At 40.3% G+C, this 22,189-nt stretch overlaps 1 protein-coding gene across 5 annotated transcripts in view; it reads right to left on the bottom strand.

Annotated features, from left to right (window-relative positions):
* The window catches only part of Pip5k1b (phosphatidylinositol-4-phosphate 5-kinase type 1 beta), a 273,611-nt gene that overhangs the window by 243,917 nt on the left and 7,505 nt on the right, over positions 1 to 22,189 (bottom strand). Inside the window, exon 2 of one of the 5 annotated variants that reach the window (XM_074051981.1) lies at positions 17,248 to 17,315. The exons of the other annotated variants lie outside the window; for them this stretch is intronic. The gene's annotated coding sequence lies outside the window, so the exon portion shown is untranslated. The remainder of the gene's footprint in view (positions 1 to 17,247; positions 17,316 to 22,189) is intronic. 5 annotated transcript variants of the gene reach the window in all.

Genomic DNA, 22,189 nt, shown 5'->3' with positions numbered 1-22,189 from the left:
ATATCACAGTTTTATGACGTACAAACAACTCAGTTGCTACAGCACTCTGGTGACTTCACCAGAGCTACTGGATTGGAGTCCTGGTTACAAAGTTTCCTCTCCAACATTGCATTCAAGTCCACTTTCAGAGGCCCTCATGGTGAGCATATAACAAAAGGCACCTATCTCTGACTATAGAGAAGTAATTTCTGTCTTCTACTGTTGTTAACTAGAACTGTAATGGCCACTTGCCTTCCAATCCACTTTCATGCTACATTAAAACTTCTTAACATTTAGTCAGTCACAAATAGATCCTGAAATTAGTTAGATTAAAATTTTCTAAAAAGCGGTCATAGCCAAAAAGCTTTAAAATGCTTTTACCACTTAGAAAACCTTGTTAGGAACAATACACCATCAAACCTGACATAAAAACATCAGTCCCAAGAGCTTTCATTTCTTCAGGGAGAAAATTCTGACATTTGATGCAAACGCAGACAGTATGGAGGAGCCTTGGCCATGCAGAAGTGACTTCCTGTTTCACACCACTTGTCTTGCTGATTGAGGCTGGCAAAGTATTCTAGCTAAGACTTGCCAGGCCAGAGCAGCAAAGAAGAACTGGCCACAGGTGGTGACATCAAAGAACTGATTTTCAGATTAAGCAAAGAGACTATCCACAGCCATAACAGGTAGCTCACTTGCAGCCCACTGTGCTGCAACACAATGCATGACTCCAAGGTATCTTGGGACAGGTAGAAAGCATGCAGGACAACATGTCACTCTCTTGAATTAAGCAGTGATAGCAGTAATAAACCTTCACTGAGAACCTGAAGTCAGTTGCACATGTCACCTGAATTTAGGGCAAAACCTAAACTCATGCCAGGCACAGACAGCAGCAGGGAGCCTAGAATGGCCCTTGAAAGGTGAAATTGCTGATGTGGGAAGAAATCATTGATAAAGAAGCCAAAGTGGAAATGTAGTTGAAGGTGGTCTGAGGAGTACTACAACCCAAAATTAACCAGGTTGCAAATATTCCCCCACCAAAATTATTGAGATATTGAGTGAAGTCCTAAGGAGGAGGCTGAAATGTATGTCTAAATACAAATGCTGAATTCTTAATTATTTTAAAGTTTTAAGGAAAGCTTTAATGTGCTAAAGTTATAGCTCATGTTTATTCTGTCAATTAAAACAAAGGCACCCCAAGTGGATCAAGAACTTTATCTAGGGTGGACATAGTGGCCCATGCCTATAATTCCAGGTATTCAGGAGGTAGAGATCAGGAAGATTGTAGCTTGAGTCCAACCTGGGCAAAAAGTTAGTGAGGCCCAATCTCAATTGATAAGCTGAGCAGGGTGATACCCATTTGTCATCCCAGCTATACAGGAAGCATAAATAGGAGGATCACAGTGTCCAGGACATCCCTGAGACCCTATTAAAAAAATAACTAAAGCAAAAATGGCTGGGAGTATGGCTCAAGTGGTAGAGCGCCTTCCTAGCTAAGGGGAGGCAAGAAAAAAAAAGGAGGAAAATCACCTGCAGTTTCATTTTTAAATGCAACTCAGTTTTTTAAAATTCTTATTATTTCTCATAAATTTATTTGGTTTTGGCCTGCTTTCATAATTATGGACATTTATTTCATATTGCAGGTATTTACTCTACAGCCTAGCTAACTCATTGAACTCTATGCCAAAAGCATATAATAAAAATGATTTTCTTTTAAGATTCCCATCCAATTCCTATGGCTTTTTCTTAAGTTAAGGCCAAAGAAAAACCTGATTACTGGCCACTGGAACTTCTTCCTAGGTCAACTGGCACTCCGTCATTACCTGTGCTATGACATATGCATAGAATCAGCTGTGACTTCATTGAATTAGTCTGTTAACCACCAACACTTCTCTTCATGTGCATAAGAAGACCTGTGAGAGATTTTTGTCAAATGCTTCAATGCCTATGGCATTCCTTTACTATGGGCTCACAAATCATTTATTTAATGGCAACTCAGAATTTTTGCAAGGGAGTATTTTGTACCTTGCTACTTTTAAGAACTGGACTTTTTCAAGCACTATGCAGAACAGCATCTGCTTGTCTCAGGTCTTCTGGGACTTCACCCACACTCTGCTCCAAGATTTACTCTGCGATCACCAGCAATCACTCAGAGATGATTATCGGGTAACCTTTCAATACCCGAGATTTGATCGCAGGGGCCCCAGAGATATAGACTCATTCAAACTACCAGGATGCTCTTTCACTGTCTTCTGAATTCCTTTTAATAATGCCCTTTCCATTTTGAAGATCATCTCTTGGATGGAGAAGTGAAAGCAATTTATTTAGCTAGCCTTTGTTAATTCAGCCTTACCCTCTACTTCAGCAATAGTCTACCTCCATCTCATTCTTTTAGCTCCAGATACAACTAACAAGCCAAACAAACCAAAACACTGTTCTCAAAATACATCACACACATACACAGCCCCCAAAAGAGCCCAAACTAGTCAACAAGGAACTTAAATTCACACAACAATGAATTACCATTTTGTAACATACAATGGAAACACACCTTTCAATGACAAAAAGAAGAGCTGATAAGGTTGTAGGGGTAAAGACATACTTACATATTTACTGATAATATAGCAGGTACTTCAAAAGCAAGTACATAAAATGTCCATGACCTTTGTTCCAGGATACATACGCAAAAGAAGATGAAGGGATACAAATGTAGGAGAGAGAATATTACCCTGGCATGAGCCAGATACAAAGTATCCAGCACTAGAAATGGTTAAATGAACTATGAATACAAACTGGGGTAGGCCAAATAACAGCCTTCCAAAGAGCCCCACATCCTAATCCTCAGAATACACCTGCGAATAATACCTTACTTAGCAAAAGGAACTTTGCAAACATGATGAGATCAAGGCCCCAGAGCTGGGACGTTATCCTGAATTATCAGGTGGGCCCTGTGTAATCAAGGATTTTCAAGGCAGGAGGGTCTGAGGCAGGGGAGGACTGTGATGGTGGCAGCAGAAGTAGGGGTAGGGAGGAGGAGGGAGACACGAAAATGCTGCAGGCTTTAGAGACAGAAGAAGGGGCGTGAGTCAAAGATTGACAATTTTCTCTAGATGTAAGGAAAAGCAAGGAAACAGGTTCTCATCTAGTGAGCGGGGAGCCCCAGAAAGGAATGTAGTCCTGCCAACACCTCGATTTTAGGACTTCTGACCTACAGAACTGTAAGGTAATAAATCTGTGTCCTTAAGACACTAAAGTTGTATTAATTTTTTACAGCAGCAAGAAGAAACAAACACACAAACTATTATGCAGTCACTAAATATAAACCTGAGAACTGTAGAAGAAAAGAAACTTTTACCAAACCAGCAGCTAGAAACTTCTGATGACAATATTTTTAGACATTCTTAGTCTGATCATAAGTCCTTTCTTCCTTTTTGGTACATGACTTTTTAAAATCAACATTAATCATGATGTGTCCTTTGAAGTCACATGAGTTCTTCTCACATTCTGTCCCGCCATCTCTCTCATGAAGTTCCATCATGTTTATGGAATCAGAATTTCCACGTTCAGAAACTCTCATCTCTTCTGGGTCACATATCCCTTAAAAAAGCTGCGAGATCTGATTGGTTTCCACGAATATGTTCTCCTAAAGCTCACCAAATGATCCAAGAGCATCTTGTAGTACCAGCAAGTGATAAGGTATCAAACAACAAACAAACAAACCCCCTCACTCATGAGAGTTTGTCAAGGGACTCAGAAGTCAACTAAAAGAGGAAACAAAAAAGGATCCAAAGCTGCAATGATTTGAGCAAGAATATCAAGTAGTACTGGATTATAACCCAAAGTATAAAATAAGTGAGTTGGTTGTGATTAGTGACTGAATAAATGAATCAATTAATTAACGCATGGGGAGAGAAGACACATCTCTTATGCAGAAGAATTCTACATATTTTAATATACTTTACCCTAAATGAGGAGGAACATTAACTTCCCACTCTTTTTTTGTAAGCTGCCTATGACGATATTCTTCCAAAGATTGCAGTATGGACAGGGAAGAAAATAAAAAGTGGAGAAAACTGACAAACATTCCTTCAGCCATGCAATCAAGATCAACAGCAGTAGGGATGATCCTATTGATGTCACCCTTGATGTGGTATGTATAAGGATGGTCTCTTGCCTCGTACTCTTATCTAATGAAAAAAATCCTAATTGTGGAAATTTCCATAAAACATTTGAGAGTAATTCTCAAAATTGTCTAGGTCATTGAGGCCAAGGAAAATCTGAGGAACTATTACAACCAAGAGGAACCTTAAGGGAACATGGGATAGGATCTTGAAACAAAAAAAGGACATTATGGAAAAACAGTAAACCTGAATCAAGTGTGGGCTTTAGTTAATCATCAAATCCACTGATGACTGAAACAGAAGTACCAAACTAATACAAGATAACAATAGGACAAACCTGGATGGGAAGTATCAAGAGTTCTCTGTACTACTATTTGTAACAGTCCTCTTCTATTGTTTGGATCTGGAGTGTTTCTCCAAAGACCCATGTGTTAAAGTCTTGGCCACCAGTCTGTGGTGCTATTGGGAGGTTGTAGAACCTTTAGAGGTAGGCCCTAGTGGGAGGAAGTTAGGTCATTGAGAGAGTATCCTGGAAAGGGATATTAGGACACTAGCCTCCTGGGTGCCATAAGCTGAGTAGCCTCCTCCACCATGCATTCCCACCATGATATCCTAACTCATTATGGGCCCCAAAAGCATGAGCAAACTCACCATGAACTGTCACTTCTAAAACTATGAGTCACAATGAGTCTTTCTTTGTTTAAAGTTGATTTTCTCAGGTATTCTATCATAGCAACAGACAACTAAATCTAAATCTAAGAATATTCCAAAATTAAAAAGTTGCTAAAAATTTTTTGAAGAGATCAGGATCACTGTCTCTATTTTCCATATCATAAAATAATTCTTCCTTAATGATAAGTGTTAAGTCCAATGTACAATTTTCTTTGTTATATTCTAAGTGACAAAAATAGGCCAGCAAGTATTAGTGAGGTTTTGTGTGTGTGAGTGTGTGTGTGTGTTTAGCCCAATTACCCAGCCAGCAGACACTGAGATGGTCACCTCCTATTGCCTTTTCCAGTTTCACAGTTTGCAGCAACAAGGTATCAGCTTTAGCCTCCATCTGTCTGGTTGGCAGAAGATTTTCACAACAATCAAACAGATGGGCCGCCTTTTTTAATTTTTTCCTTTTAACCTCACCAAATGCTCTGCAGAATGGCCCTTCCATCAAACTGTGAATAGGCACATTCTTCCTTCTTTATTGATCCTGTTTCTTTTTTTCTCTTCCATAGACATCCTCATCTCTATAAATTTCAGGACCATTTGAAGCCATAAGAACAAGTATCAGTCAGCACATTAATGAAAAAAAGTACAGTGAAAAAACAGGAGGATTTTCTACATCCAGTCCATTTTATACATTCTAGACTCATCAGCCAACTACCACCTGCCCTCACTGCTTAAGTACTCAACCAAGCAGCAGAGATATTCCAGATGGAGCTTTGAGCCTTTGTTCTTGTCCTTCCCTCCCATCTAGAACCCGTCCCTTTTCTGTTGTTTCCTCTAGCACTGTTAACTGGGTGTGCCTCCCACATTGGAGTAGTCTTTTCATGGGAGTGGCCTTTCCCTTCTCTGAACCCATCTTACTTTGCATTCCTGGTATGGAATTCCTGGTATGGCATTGTATCTATGAGCATTTCTTCTCAACTACATAGTAAGCTCCTGAATGGAGTGAACCTCATCTACTTTTCTGTGTACACTGTGTGCTTTGATTAAGTTTTGTAATAAACATTAGCAAATGTTTGAACTTGCTATTGAAGGTTTACCTCACAACATTTAATGAGGTAAGAACGCAATTACCCTATTTTATAGCTGAAAACACCAAGGAATAAAGCAGCCGAGGGACTTTCCTGGGGTCACCTGAATTTGAACCCAAATTCAAGCTCATAATCACACCTGTGCATTCCCACCTCCTTCTCATAAATACTCAGCAGTTAAAAATTGTTCCTTACAGAGTCTAGGCATTTTAGTAAGTGGTGATTTCGAAAGAAATTATCTGTAGACCCAAAACTGAGAACGTTTTTTTTTTCAGTTGTTCCTCCCCAAACCTAAAAGTCACAAACAGTTTGTATACAGTACAGATAACAGGACTCAAAGGAGAGAACACTTTTAAAAATCAGAGCAAATGAAATGGAAACTAAAATATTATATACATACACACACACATATATATATAAGATCAATGAAACAAAAGTTTGCTTTTAAAAAAGATAAAATCGACAAAACTTTAGTTAGATTAACGAAGAAAATAGGGGAGAAAATCCAAACAGACACAAAATAAACAAATAAAAAATATGCAAGGCTGTACAGTTTGGAGTGCAGTGCCAGGCTGGCTGCCATGCACTGAAGTAACTGCAGGGACAAACCAACGACTGGAGGGGTGACTAGCACTTAGTGCCACATGTGTACACACATACAACACACACAATATGTGGCAAGGTCCCTCCAGCAATCTGCTTCTCATTTCCCACCAGCAATTTTGTGGTTGGATGGTCTGCTCCTTAGAAGATTTCTAAAAATAAGTTACCACCAATTCAATTACACAACTACCTGAGTATTTACAATCACCTTGTGGCCTGTGCCTAAATTAAATAAAGTTCTATTATGTGGAAGAAGGTGCCAAGTTTCCAGGTGCAAAACATCAAAATTGTCACAAGTCTCCCTTTTCTTCATCATCATCATCACCACTACCACCACAACCACGATGAAGAGCTTTAAAAAAAAAATGCCTATCCACTGTGCCAAATAATCAGTTGTAATGCCCACTCCATTCAACCAGTTATTCGGCTTTGCCTAAAGGGCAGGCAGAGAACTTTCTGCTCTGCTGTGTTCTTGCCAACTCTCTCACGCCAGCTGCTATTCAACTCTGAGCTCTCCCAGATAGCCTTGCCCAGGAAAAACATTGGCCTTCCTCTATCTGCTAGACAGGTTCACTTGTTTTCCTTTAGGTTCCACTAGCTTCTGTGTGCTAGCCCAAGCTACCAAACTGAAGACAAGTGCCTTCTCCTCTGATCTCCTTTACACAAATGGTTGGAGATCGCAGTTCTGAGTTTCCTAAGAAATAAGAATGGAGACTTTAAAAGGTGCCACAGTCAATCCCTGATGCCAGCAAGCATAAATTAGACATGGTAAGAGAATGAATTTCCCTTAAATTCCAAACATGGCAAAAACCAAATGAAATGTTCTTCATCTTACAATGGAGTTGTATCTTGATAAACCCACCAGTTGAAAATATTGCATAGTGAAAATACATTCAATACACCTAGCCTACCAAACATCATAGCTCAGCCTAGCCTACCATAAGTGTGGTCCAAACTCTTATGTTCTCCTATAGTTGAGCAAAACCATCCAACATAAAACCTGTTCATAACAAACGGCTGAATGGCTCATGTAGTCCACCGAATAATGTACTGAAAGTGAAAAACAGAACGATTGGACCAACATACGTTCACACCTTTGTAAAGTAGAAAATGTAAATCGAGTCACTGCAAATCAGGGACCATCTGCACATAGTTTCAGATTATATGAATAGCACTGTTAAACAAACAAAGGGACCCCATGAAAGTCAGTCAGCAAGACCTTTGAGTAAAAGGAATTCCTTTTGATAACTTTTCTTTTTCTTTATTTCTCTCTTTCTTTCTTTCTTTCTTTTTTTCTTGGTGAAACTAAGGTTTGAGCTTAGGGCCTTAAGGTTGTTAGGCAGGTGCTCTACCACTTGAGCCAAGTCCTCAGTCATTTTTACTTTTGATTAATTTTTAGATACACTGTTACTTTTTGCCTGCAGCTGGCCTAGGACTAAGATCTTCCTACCTAAGGCCTCAGAGTAGCTAGAATCACAGGTGCACACCATCACACCTGGCTTGTTTCTTGAGATGGGTCTGGCTTTTTCCACAGGCTGGCCTCCAATTGTGAGCCTCCCAATCTCTCCCTCCCAAGTAGCTGGTATTATAGAAGTGATCCACCTCAGCCAGCACTGACAACATTTTATTTATTGAAAATTAAACAAGACACCCTTCATTCCTCAAGGAATTTCACACCTATGAACAAGTGAAAAGACACATTGTAAGTCCCATTAGAGAGTAATAAAAACAAAACACTTATCTCCTCCAATCCACCTCACTATTTATTTCTTTGTCATAGGAAGGATTGCCAGGAAGCAAGGCTGCTTTAGGACAAGCCCATAGGAACCCTAAGAAGGGTGTGGTGGTGAAGGCGCAGGAATCCCAGGAAGCAGGAAGTAGCTGAAAGTCCTTCCCGTGCTTCCTCCACCTCTGTTTGCCCATATTATAAAGAAGGATGCAGTTTGCTTATTATGACATACTTCCTGAAATACAATGTATCGGGGGCAGAGGTGATTTTCAAAAGCAAGGGACATAATTCTGAAATTTTATCACTTTCTACAGTGTCATTCTCTCTAGGGTCATCTCATGCCATGCATGTGCCCTGTGTACCAGCTGTCTTCAAATCTGTATAGAAAAACCATCACACACTGTAGCCAAAAGCTGACTTTACCCTAACTCCAGCCACCTTTCCTTTAACTGCATTATCTTTCCCTAATTATGAGTGCTTGCCTAACTCCCCTACCTTATTGGAAGGTTCTTGAGGGCAGGGACCACACCTTTGTTTTAGCTTTCTCACCCAGCCCCTCCCTCTAAATGCTATCCCTTTTGCCCTAGGCACCTTACAAAAAGCTTTGCACAGAAAAGAGAAAGGAACTATCATTTACTTATTTTCTACTACCTGTTTTCTTTTTCTTTTCTTTTATTTTTGGGGTTGGGGGAAAATACTTAGGCTTGAACCCAGGACAATGCACATGCTAGGCAAATATGACACCATTTGAGTTATCCTTCTGTTTTTATTTTTGAGATAGAGTTTCCCTACCTTTTTGCCCAGAATGGCCTTCAACTCCTGATCCTCCTGCCTCCACCTCAACAATAGCTGGGATCATAGGCCTAATCCTCCATACCCAGCCCCATATTTCTCTATCAACCTTAGCCTCATTTTCGAGGCTGTTCTTTCTGAGAAGACAAAGAGATTGACACAATCTGTCCAGTATCAATGCAACATCAGCTTTACTTCTTCCCAATTTCCCCACAGAAGGTCTGCATCCTATCTAGACATCAGTAGTATCAAAAATCACATTGGCACCACCAGCACAGTACTCACAAACTGACGTTAAATTGAAATATGATAACTTTTAGGCACCAAGAGTTACAAAACAGCCTCTAAGATCCTAAAGCAATGCTCAACCAAGGCTCATGACCCTTGAAACCAAATTATCACATCTGTTGAAAGGGATCCTGTTGGGCTAAAGGTGACTCTCCTTGACAGTGGTGACTATGGAAGTCATACCTATTTACTTGTTAATGATTGAAGGATCAGAAAGGTAGAGCACATTCACAGAGACCCGTAGGAAGCCAGTATCCTGTCTGGCCCCATCTCAGGGTAATCTTTTCTTGTGCAGAGATGTGCATCACATTCTAAATCCCAAACAATCCTGAAAACCATTATTCCTTTTCTTGTTTCCATCCTAGTTGATCAGTATTCATACTTAGCATATACATATAAAGGCTACCCCACCCATTTCATGGACTCTTTGGAATTTATTCTCTCATTCCAATACAACCTGCTGTGACAAGCTCCAAGGTTTTACTTCTCAACACAGCCCAGGTCAAATTCCATTACAATGGCTCTTATGGGCTAACTGAAATTCTCTGCTTTTGCAGAATTTAGCTTTGTATAATATCAAAGAGTGCTCTCTGTTAAGAACTGAGAAATTTTTGTAGTTTTTTTTTTAATGCTGTAATTGGATATGGGCTGTTGACAATAAATCTGAAACTTTCTTTGAAGTAGTTTTTTTAATCCAAAAATAAATCTCATCTGTTGACGTGGCTCACTTTTTTGGAAATCAGTATTACTTTCAATAAGTCTTGCAGGACATTTCCTCAAATCTCACTTACCTACACTGGGAACAGTCATCAGCATCCCGGTTCCTGTCTTTTGGCATCAGGCACTCCCCAAATCTTGTTGACCTTGTGTATTATTTTCTACATCCTTTGACAGCCTTTCTTTTCATGAGTCATATTCTCTTAATTTCCTCCTATCACATTCACATACAACCAAATATACAGTAAAGAGGTAAAAACCAAAGCGTTTTATGGAGTACATAAGTACTCCATGGTTTCTTATTTTTATCAGTGCACTTGATTATAGTTTTTCACAATATTTTGTATTTTCTTCATTTATTTTACATAGATTTCTATATAGTATTTTATTGGCAAATAATATTTTATTATTATAAGCTATTACAGCTTAATCATTTCTCCAAATGTTAGATACTGGAATTATTTTTAGCCTTATATCATTATAGTTAACATTATTCTAACAGGGTTTTTTTTCTCTTCTTTGACTTTTTTCCTCTGAAAAGAGAAATTACTGGCCTGTTGTTGGAAATGATCAGTAATTGTGCCATCAATTACTATCTCTATATAGGTACAATTTAGCTACTGTCTCATCCAACAAACCACCTTTAGGAAACGTACATATTAGTACAGTTTCATTGCTCATGGAGGACCTGACTTCTCTAGCAATTCATTCATACAAAGCTTTATGGATCAGCAAAATGCTCCCAGTTTTTCAAGGCTCTCCTTGACAACTGCCTCTTCGTGAGAGGTACAACAGGAAATTCTTGCTGGCTATCCCTTCCCTTCACTCAACCCTCTAATGGCTTCTCATCGCACTAAAAATAAAATCCAAAGTCACTATCTGACTTAAAAGGTTCACCTTGCCTTGGCCCCAGGTATTCTTTCCTCTCCTCTCCTTCCCCAGCTTTGAACATAGAAGCCTCTTTATAGTATCTCAAATGGCCAAACAAGCTCTGTGCCTCAGGACCCTGCATTTACTATTCCTTCTGCCTGGAATACGTTTCTCTGTAGCTGCAGTTTACTTCTCCACTTCGTTTAGATCAATATTATAAAGTGAATGTTTGCATTCCCCTGAAATATGTATATTGGAATCCTTACCCTCAGGGTAACAGTATTAGAAAGTTGGATCTTTGGGAGATAATTAGGTCATAAGGGTGGAGTCCGACTGGATGAGATTAGTGCCCTTATAAAAGACATGGAGAGCTTGCTTCCTCTCCCTCTGTTCTCTGTCTTATGGGGATACAATGAGAAATGACCATGTCTAAAACAGGAAGTGGGCCTCCACCAGACACCAGTCTATCAGCACACTGATCTTGGATTTCCTAGCCCTCAGAACTGTGAGAAATAAACATTTGTAGTTTAAACCATTCAATTTATGGGCTTTTGTTATAGCAGCCTGAAGGGACTAAGACAATCTTCCTGTGCCATCTCTTCACAGAGGACTTCCTTGACCTCCCTCTCTAACATAACACCTTACCAGCACCATGACCCCCACTTGTGCTCATCCCACTTTGTTGTTCTCATTTATCCTGATTTATTTTTCCCTATAGCATCTGGCATCAAATTATACACTTCTTTTTTCTGTTTCGCAGACCATAATCATAGTATCCAGAACTGTGTTATAGGCATTCAAGTATCTATTGACTGATTAATAACCTAAAGATAGGCATTTGTAGAAGTGGGCCTCAGAGAACAAATCACGTCAGCCTGGGTCAAGGAGCACCTACTGTATGAACTTTGGAGTGTCATGGCCATTCTCCTATCATGAGGTCTATAAAATGGCCTAGTTCAGACAGATGGCTCTGGAACTGGAACACCTGGATGTGAAACTCTGCCATCTTGAATAATGTATTTAATATCCCTGGATCCCTGGCTCTTGGTTTCCTCATCTATAAACAGGACCTACCCCAAGGGTTGCTGTGACTATGTAATAAGCAAATGCATGCTTATATTTAGAAAGCACCTGGACTATAGTAAACACCAAAATAAGTGTTAGGTGCTCATTGGGACTGTCATTTTAGGGCCTTCCTTCCTTTATACAGCTCTTTAATCACATACTTGTTCTCCAGAATGTCTTATTTCATAATCTTCAGTTCTACCCTCTACTCATTTTAGTTACCTCATGTCATTTTTATCTTTATGTTCTGTGACTAATATACCCATGATATATTTTTATCAAAAAAATCTATGTACAAGGCAATAGTGATACAAAAGACTTCATGAGAGAGTCAGCTCTTCCTTTGCCTACCCCTGCCATTCCCATTCTTCTAGGACAAAGATTCTTAACATTTTCTGCTATGGTCTCCTGGTGATTATCTTCATATCTCTTGGAAATACACTTAAATCTCCAGGACTTGCTTCACATCAGGAATCTCTTCCCACTGCCCCGACTCCTCTTAAAGTTTAAAATATTATTGTTGTAATTCTCTGTCAATACCTTTGTAATTTTAAGTACTCAAGTCTTCATTTGTGTTTCTGCCCGCTTTTTTTTGAGTGGGAGGAGAGGTTGGTACCAGGATTTGAGCTCAGGGACCCATACTTGCTAGGCAGGTGCTCTATCACTTGAGCCAAATCCCCAGCCCTTTTTGCTTTAGCTATTTCTCAAATAGGGTCTTATATCTTTGCCCAAGGTGGCCTGAACCTCTATCTCCTATTTATGCCTCCTGAGTAGCTGGGATGACGTGTGTGGCACCACGCCCAGCTTAATTGGTTGAAATGGGATCTAATTAGCCCAGATTGGCCTCAAACTGCAATCATCTCAATCTCCACCCTGCCAAGTAGTTGGGATTACAGTCATGTGTCACCGTGCCATGTTAGCGACTTTTGTTTTAACGTAAAACTGTCTTTCATTCACAGTGTTTATGTAATAAAGTTTGGTACATGTTACAAAAAAACTTGGTAGAATTAACATAAGAGTTTAGTACTTCATCAGAGAACATGCAAAGACGGCAAAAATAAATCATATGAAGATGCTGAACATGATTATCTACCAGGGAAATGTAATTTAAAATCATAATGAATGAATCAACTTGGGTTGTAACACATTTGTACACGAAAGCAATGCTAGGAATCTCTCTGTATAGCTGTCCTTATCTCAACTAGTAAAAACGCTTTGTCCTCCCTATTATGCTTATGTCTTCTCTTCAACAAAATTAGAGGTAAGGGCAGAACAGGTTCTGCCTGGAAGTGAGGGGGGGAGGGGGACAAAGGGTGGAGGAGGGGGGCAGAGGGGAGAAATGACCCAAACAATGTACGCACATGTGAATAAAATGAATAATAAAATTTTTTTTTAAATCACAATGAGCCACCATGATAGATGTATTAGAATGTCTGACATGGAAAAGAGTGGTCATACCAAGAGTGGATGAAAATGTGAGCAACTGGAACTCTCTGGTGCCACCAGCAGAAATGGAAGACAGCACAACTGTGGAATTCCACCAACTTTCAACCATTAAGTCTTACTTCCCTGTATTAGGAGATTCAGGTATTAGCATCTTTACCCTCTCTTCTCTGCATCCACATGCCACCTTCTGCCAGTTAAACTTTCACTGGGTTGAGTAAATTTGTAATACTGCCTAAAGGTATGCCATGCTTGGTCCACAGTCTGACCCCGAGGGCATAAAACTGAGAAATAGCCTAAATATAGCTATGACTATGCCACTAGGCTCATTGCCAGGCTATGTAAGCAATTGAGATTTTCGTCTCATCATACATTCAACGTCATGACCTACAGATCCAATGACCCCATCCAATGCTGTTAAACTGAGTTTCCCTCAGTTTTGATCAAGCATATTGCTTCTGTCACTAACTCTAGTCAACTCTCCCTGCCATTTGACATATTTCAAAGGACATAAATATTTTTATCATTAACCAAAAATTTCAGTGGCATCTGAGGAATGCCCAATTAAATTCAAACAACCTTAAGGATTCCACAGGTGTTAAAAGTTCTTTCTGGATGATTTCTGGGAGATCCTCAAATTCCACCTCAACAGCATCTGTAAATGAAACAGGTACCCTCAAGGCCTGGCATGGAGCATGCTATGAGCTATGATAAGTTGACACCCACGATCTAAATGCAAAAAGCAATGAACTTATTTAATACTTGGCACAGCATGTTCTACTTTGGACCCTGTCATACTATTTGCTATCTACCAGCATTCTTTTTCTTTAACAAACAAACACGAGTTTTGCATTCTTCAATAAACCTCCACACCTCAGAGTCATCTCTTTTTTAAAGATAAAAGCATGCTGACTTTGTTTCCCATGTTGAGGGTGTGTATAAATTCTGAAACTCTCAACCAGTCTTCAGTAACAAGTCTCACTCCCACCTTGGGCCTCTGGAGATAGGAGAGGAAATTTCTTCTGTGTGGGGACCCTTTGGTTTAGATCTACTTACTCATGGGCTTTATAAAGGTAGCTGTCCTGAGCATGACCTCTTCCGTAATTCTATAAAATAAATTCTGTAATGTGTGTGATACTTTTGATCTCAGGACCTCAAAGGCCATCAGTCCATTTGGCCTCACAACATGCCTTTGATCCAGGTCAGGAGCCAGTGTATAGATAGATGTTCATTCCACAGATGAGGTAAAGAAAAAGGCACAAAAGAGGTCAAGCCACTTGACCAGAGGTCACCAAAGTGTCAACAGAGGGCTTGGATGAGTCACAGTCCCTGCTTCTCAGAAAAGAGCTCTCACTGCATCCAAATTCAACTAGTGCAAATGTGTGCAAAATGTCTCTTAGAAACACTGGAAGTGTGACCCAAGGAAAATTACTTGCAACAAGCTATAGTAGGTAAAGAGGAGCTGTCAAAAGACATTCTCTTCCTCTGCAGCTTAAAATCACAAAAACAACAAATGACAAGAGTCCTGCACTAGTTTGTAGACTTTTTCAATACTTTAATTTTTTTCTTTTTCTTTTTTTTTTAAGTGAAAAATAGAACATTCAGCTGTAAACATATTTGACACAGGCACTTTCAAGTTAGTTTAAGGTATACCAACTGATATAAACCCTATGGAACTTTGAATTATTTGCTTTTTTTCCTTGTTCTTTTAAAGAGGAATAAAATAATCAATAAAATGTAGTATCAGCAGTGAGTGTATACAAGGCAACAGAGCCGTTAGGTTGGGTGGGAACACAGAGTGGGGAAAGATGTGGGCCCTGCTGTCAGGACTTGAATCTGCTTACAGAGATAAGCTGGAAACAAATTACAAGTGAGCCTCAAAGGAAAGCTCCAAGAGTCACAAGAACAAGAATGCCAGAGAGAATGTATGCTTGAGAAATCGCTTCTGGAGAAGCAGGTATGGGGATCAGTGGTGTCTGAGAAGCCTTCAAGAACAATGGGATGCATCTGATATCATTTCCCTAAACAGAGAAGAAAATGGAAGACAGAGATGGTGGGTAGGGGTGGAGTATGGGGAACTGAGCCAATGTATGAGAAAATTAAAGTGCAAATGAAGATCAGGGAATGGTGTTCTCTGTTATACACCTTTTCAGGGAAGTCTTATTTAAATCCATGGCTTTAATAACTAGCAAAAGTTTATAAAACCATGTCTTCATCGCAGCCTGTCTGCTTAGATCCACACTCATATACAGCTTCCTTCTAGACTCCACCTGGAGGTCCTGCAGATGTCTTAATCTCAGCTCTTCCCCTGGCTTGAAATCACTGCCTGGAGCATATGACCATAACACAGTGAATGTCTCCCTCATGGATCACTCTCTTTATAGCCACATCCGACCTAGACATACCACAGGCATCTCAAATCCATGTCCAAAATAGGACTTTTTTTTATCATAGCTTTCCTGCTTCTGCCATCATGTCTATGCAGCCTCTTCTGAGTCTTCTCTCTCAGTTGAGCATCATCCCCCAATCTCTAAGCACTCAAATCAACAGCCAGATACTCATCTTCTACTCCTACCTTTTCCTCAACATTCATGTCTAACCAGGTCATAAAAATTCTTCCCCTAAATCTCAAATCTGCTCACTCTTCCCTGTCCTCACTACCTTAATCCAAGCCCTCATCTTCCCTCAATTCCCTGTCTCTAGTTCCTTTCTCTTCTAATTCAACTCCCAAATGTTAGCTCATGTTGCTGAGCTAAAATAAAGTATGAAGCTCATGACTTTCCATGAAACTCTTCTAGTTGTTGCCTCACTGCTGTGCCCCTTAGCACAGCAGACAAGATGCCCACGTGGGGCCCTGCATATCTCTCCAGCCCTATCTCCTTCCACTCATACCTACTCTTTCTAATACCATATTATACAGCTCTAAAACACCAAGAAGAACTATGATTTCATGTCTTATGTGTTGTGCCTGGTAGAATAAAAGTTTAAAAGACTTAAAAGCTGCTGTCATTACTACAGTGCTATGACTATAAATAACAAAAATGATGACCATCAGTCACCCAGGCCCAGACTGTGGATGGTCTTCTGGACTAAACCAAAGCATTTAGATTTCAAGCATCTAAGGATTTGGGGGCATGGCGGTGATAAAATTAAATCTCAGGAGCAGGTATTATAGTTGGCCAGAGTGGGGTAGATAGGGAGGTATAGAAGCTATTTAGGAAGCTGCTCCAGGTAAGAGCAGTCACTAGGAAAGTGAGGTGAGAACAGAAGTGTTCCTTTTTTAAATGGTAGCTGCTAAGTCATGGGGATGAGCAAAGTAAAAAGACAGCTAACATTTCCAACAGTTCAATGAGGGTAACTTAGAGTTTAGAGAGGGAAGTAGACTGAGTTTTTTAAAAGGTGACTGAGCAGCTGCAAATGTAGATTTCGTAACACAGGTAAGAGCTGGGATTCCCAAGAGCAGATGAGTGGCTAAGAGAGTGAGGCATGAGGTTATTAAATTGTTCCAAGTGTTGCAGGCCAAAAAAGCAAGCAATAGAAAAAGGCTAAAATTTGGCAAAAAACAAGACCACTCATTGGGATAGGGATTTGAAGCAATGACTAGGCTAGCTAGGAGCTAGGGTGTTGAAAATGGAAAAGGTGGGCAGAAATAGAAAATTAAGGGGAAAAAAGTTACAGCTTAAGCAAGAATGAATGCACACATCCATTGCAGGCCATCTTTGTGCTGGGCACTGTCGTTGGTACTGGGGATATAGGAGTGAACAAGACAAAGTGGAGGGTGACGTTTTGGAGAAGGAGGCAGACAAACAAAGAAACACGTACAGATGCAGTGTGCGGGAGTGTTGATGATCAGCCCTAAGGCTGTGTGACACATGTGTAGGATACTCACCACTCAGCTTCAAAATGCTTCCAGAAGTCTTTTGACATATGTGGAAAGGACTGTTCCTCCTATAAAGTCTGCGCAAAAGGAAATGATGCATCATGTTTACATTACAAATAGCCATGTAGGAGAGGGAGTTTCTGAGAAACTGCTAAACTAAATAATGAAGCCCAACTGTACACAAGCTGACTTTCCATTTGGGTTTCTGTAAATAAACATAAACAAAAGTCGTGTTTCTCTCCTAACTCTCAGCACGAGAGATGGATCTCCCATTAGCTCTGTTCTCCATTCATCTTCACCACTCTGTCAGAACTGTACATCTTAGGAGGAATAATAAAAGGGTATCATTTCAAAGTAGCTTGCCAAAGCAATGACTCAATTATTTTCTTTTTTGTTTCAATATAATGAATTCATAAGTCAAAGAAGAATGCCGTTCACATCACCTCTTAAAAATAAGTTAATTGTTCATTATTCACCTTACTTGTTTTATTTCAGGTTTGCTGATAGAAGATGGAAATCAGGAAAATTTGGAGAACTTCCCCATGCAGTCTCTCCAAGGGAAAGAGAAAGACCTTTGGTAATCTATAATGCCATTAAAACACTGAAAATGAAACTCTCACCAAAATACCCATCAATTTTTACCACTAAAATTAAATGAAATGGAAAAGCCCATGAATCTTGCTTTAGACCAGGTAAAGTAGTAAACACATTATAAAAAGGAAAAGGAAAAGGAAACTATGCTTAGTTCACCTTTGAAAGGCAGCATTTTATGTATGAATCTGAGCAGCTTAAAAACAGAATATAAGAAAAGCATTTTCTTTATTGGTCAATTAACTAAGTGAAGGAAAAAGAACTTAAGGTTGCTGACTTTACAAATAGAGTTCTTGAGGTCCCCTCTCAAAAATTCCCCCTCCCTTAAGATACCAATTTCAAAGAATAATATGAGTCTTTTGGAGAACTGCAAGTCAGACAATATGGTTGTTATCTGGTTCCCAAGATCACAACAGATTCTCAATAGCAAACCATGAATAAAGGGGCTCATTTCTAAAAGCCATGGAAGTAGAGTCCCACCACCAATAAATTTTTAAAAGGCAGATAAGGTTTTTGTAAGTAACAAAATGAAGCCAATTGGTATGGGGCCTTGTATCTCTGAATGGATTCTAAGTTAAAAGACATACTGTATTCTGTATGGTCTTAAAAGAACTGGGGAAAGATGTGACAACTTTGGGAAAAATGTCTATTTAAAAACTGGCTATAACAAATGTTGGCACTTGAAGGAACATAGCAACCCTCCACAAATAGGAAATTTACTCAAGAAGTACAACAGCCTGCCCAAAGGGTCTGTATATCCATGGGTTCCCTAGTTAGTCCCTTTTCATTTTTTGCTTATGTGACCAGTTAAGATGAACAAGCCTGATGCCTCAGTGAAGTCCAGGCAGAAAGAAAACTGACATTCTCAATTTGTTCTGACATATTTTAAAATGAGGATTTTTGTCTTTTTATACTATCTAGATTCTTGCTAAAATAAATTAGTATGAACTTTGGCTAAACATTATATGAAAAAATATAGATGTTCCCAGCTTAAAAGCTGTGGTCCATTTTTGGACTTATCAATCCTGTGTGACAGACAAGGTGGCCTTCTGAGTCACTTCCTTCCAAGTCTAACCTATCAGGTACCTACTGTCCCTGTCTCACTGTCCCTTCTTGACAGAAATTAAAACTTTGCAGGAGAGGCTTCAGGGGGTCATTAACCCTCAACCTCTGTAAATTCAAAGGAATGTGAGGAGCACAGAAAGCCTGAGTATAGAGCACAGCCCACGGACAACAGAAGTAGGGACAACTAGATTCGTGGCTTCTAAACTGCGGGTGTCAGAGCCCTTTAACAAAGAGAGTCAATCAGGTAGATCATGGCCAATGTTTGGTACAGACTGGAGGAGGGAGGGAACATAACACAAAATAGCATAGTATATTTCACGTAGCATGGGTAAGTATTATTTCATGAAAACTTTGTTTTGATTATATTTATTATATATGTCTATGCACATACTAGGTTTGAAAGTAGAACGTGTTTCTTATGGTGCACTGACTGAGCTATAAAGGGTTTCATAATGGGATGTTTGTGTTCCCCGCCGCCCCCCCCCAAATTCATGTTGCAATCCTAACCTTCAGTATGATGGTATTAGATGATGTTCTTTGGGAGGTGTTTGGGTTCTAAGGCTAGAGCCCTTGTGAGTTGGATTAGTGCCCTTTTGGAAGGGAATCCAGACAGTTCTCTCTCCCTCTTTCTGCCATATGATGATATAATAAGAAGTCAGCAGTCTCTAACTCAGAAGAGGACCTCACCAGAACCCAACGATGTTGGTACCCTGATCTCAGACGTCTATCCTCCAGAACTGTGAGACATTCTGTGGTTGAAAAGCCACCCAAGTCTATGGTACTTTGTTATAGCAGTCTGAGGTAAGACCTGTTGGTATTTCTTTTATTTACTGTTCAAATGTGACTCAGTAACTGACAAAGTCATGTACAGAGACAACACAAGCTTATTCAGGCCAATTCACATTTTCCAGTTCTACAGCATGCTACAATCCTGCTTCTTATTCCAATCTTACAGATCATCATAGAGAACTCATTCCTCAACAACTGCTTGCTCTCAAGGATATTGGTTCCATAAGCCTTTATATTTAGAAGAAATGTTGTATTTTGAAATGGGAGCAATGTTATGTTATACGGTGTCATGTTATGTGGTGTGAAATTCCCTTTCAGTAGAAGTCACATAATTGTCCATCAATGTTCAGAGCAAGTCAGAAGAAAATGGCTGTATCATTGAAGGCTATATATATGTATATATAAATGAAGGTTGTATATGTACACGTACATGTATATAGGAGGGTACTGGGTTTGAACTCAGGGCCTCATGCTTGCTAGGCAGGTGCTCTACCATTTCAGCCATATCCCCAGTCCTTTTGGCTTCAGTTACTTTTCAAATACGACCTCAGGTTTTTGCCTGGACTAGCCTGGATTGTGATCCTCCCATTTACACATCCCATGTAGCAAGGATTACAGAAGCATGCCACCACACCCAGCTTATTAGTTTAGATGGGCTCTTGCTAACTTCCTGCCAGGTTGGCTTCAAGCCTGGATCCTCCTATCTTGGTCTTCAGAGTAGATGGGATTACAAAGCATGTGCTACTGCACCTGGCCAAAACTAGAACTTTTTGAGAACAGTTTCCCATCAACTACACCTCTATTTCCTTTTCTCTAAATCACAAGCATTCCTATCTCTCCACATCCCTATGGTAACTTCCCTCCTTTTACAACTTTAATTTTATTAAATAAGTAATCAACACATGTGGCTCAAAATTCAGAGGTAAAAGAAGGTCTGTAATAAAAAGCCTCCTTCTCATCCCTGCCTTCAGAGGGCCAGTTCACCCCTCAGAGGCAAACAAGGATCACCAGTATCTCAAATACCCTTCCAGAAATATTTCATATGATTTGGAGGACAACTTTCTTGGCGATAACTTATGCAGCAACCATTACAGAGATGGTGGTCCTGACAGCTGTGCCAGTAGGCAGTGGTAAAGAAAGCTGAAGAAACTCTGTGGGTAGCATCAGCAATGTGAGGTGATACATTCCTGATCTCTGTGCTTCCCTTTTGCCATTGGAAACTCATAAGCAGGATTTTTTTAAAGGTGAAGGTACTGGCATTCATTGGCTCATTTATTCAGCAAGGTTTTACATGTGTTGCACTATGCTGACCGCTAAGCATGCAATGGGGGAAGAAGCCCATAGATGTGGACTCCAAGCTCCTGATGGTTATGGCCTAGTGAAGGTCCTATGAGTGAGTCCAGTAACCACAGCACTAAACCCTTCCCAGAGAGCACAGTGCTGGTCCTGTCCTAAAGGTCACCTTAGAATTGACCTGACACATGGTCAACCAATGCGAGGAATACCCCAGTGGGAGCCACACGTGGTTTGCATGAATAGTCAGGAGGTGGTGCGTGCTCAGCATGGCTGAAGAGCAAACAGTGAAGGGCAAAGTGGTGGGTCTCAGACTGGAGTGACAGGCAGTGCCTTGCAGGGCTCTGGAACCATGTTAGTCGCTCGGATCTTTCCTGGAGGCCCATTGGAAGGCCACTGAGGAGTCTGCAATTCTCTCCCCCTGACTCTCCCCACCCGTGGCTGGAGGAGCTTTCCTCTACCTCCTTCAACTGGTTTCCACTATGAGGAAGGACAGGGAGAACAGAGTTCAAATTATAAATTTTGTTCTACCCCCCCCAGTTATCACAGCAACCCTGGATCTCTTCCCAAAGCTGCCAGGACAAGCCACAGTCAGGGAGCAGAGGCAGCACTTCTGGAAAAGGCTTAGGTTTGACTTCTAGCTGTAGATATGATGCTGGGATGATACCCAAGCCCAGTGTATAGCCAACTGTGGCTGGTGGCAGCAGTCTCTGGTTCCTTGCTAGATGAGTGAGTACACCTTGAGGATTCCAAGAGTACCCTAAAAATTTGATATTTGGAGGGGAGGGTTGAGTGAGTCCACAGTATTACACTGGCATTTTTATTCCATGCCTGTAAGAGCAGTCAATTGTAATGATGAACATGAACCTTACTGCACTCTAGGGAACAAAGGCAACAGGATAGGACCCTGTTTGGAAGAATGAGTCCTCAGAGGCTGTGCAAGAGTGCAAAAGGCCACCAATTTAGAAAGACCCTGTGACCAGAGTCTTTCTGCTTCCAGGAAGGCTCAGATGAGTAGAGGAGGTAAAGACCCAGTCAGAGTGTCAGGTAGCTGCATCATGGGTCATGGTTAGAGGAGGGCCACAATGGAAAAGAGAAAAGAGGTAAGTGAGACTCTGGCTACTGAGAAGCTGGGCTAGGAAGGAATTTGCAGAAATAATAAAAAGCAGATGGATAGGGAGAGATTCAGGGAGCAACATCAACAGAAATTAGT

The sequence above is a fragment of the Castor canadensis genome, chromosome 13 (assembly GCF_047511655.1).
Source record: "Castor canadensis chromosome 13, mCasCan1.hap1v2, whole genome shotgun sequence".
Taxonomy (NCBI): Eukaryota; Metazoa; Chordata; class Mammalia; order Rodentia; family Castoridae; genus Castor; species Castor canadensis.
The sequence above is the reverse complement of the archived record's forward strand: the minus strand, read 5'-3'. Positions and strand labels throughout refer to the sequence as shown.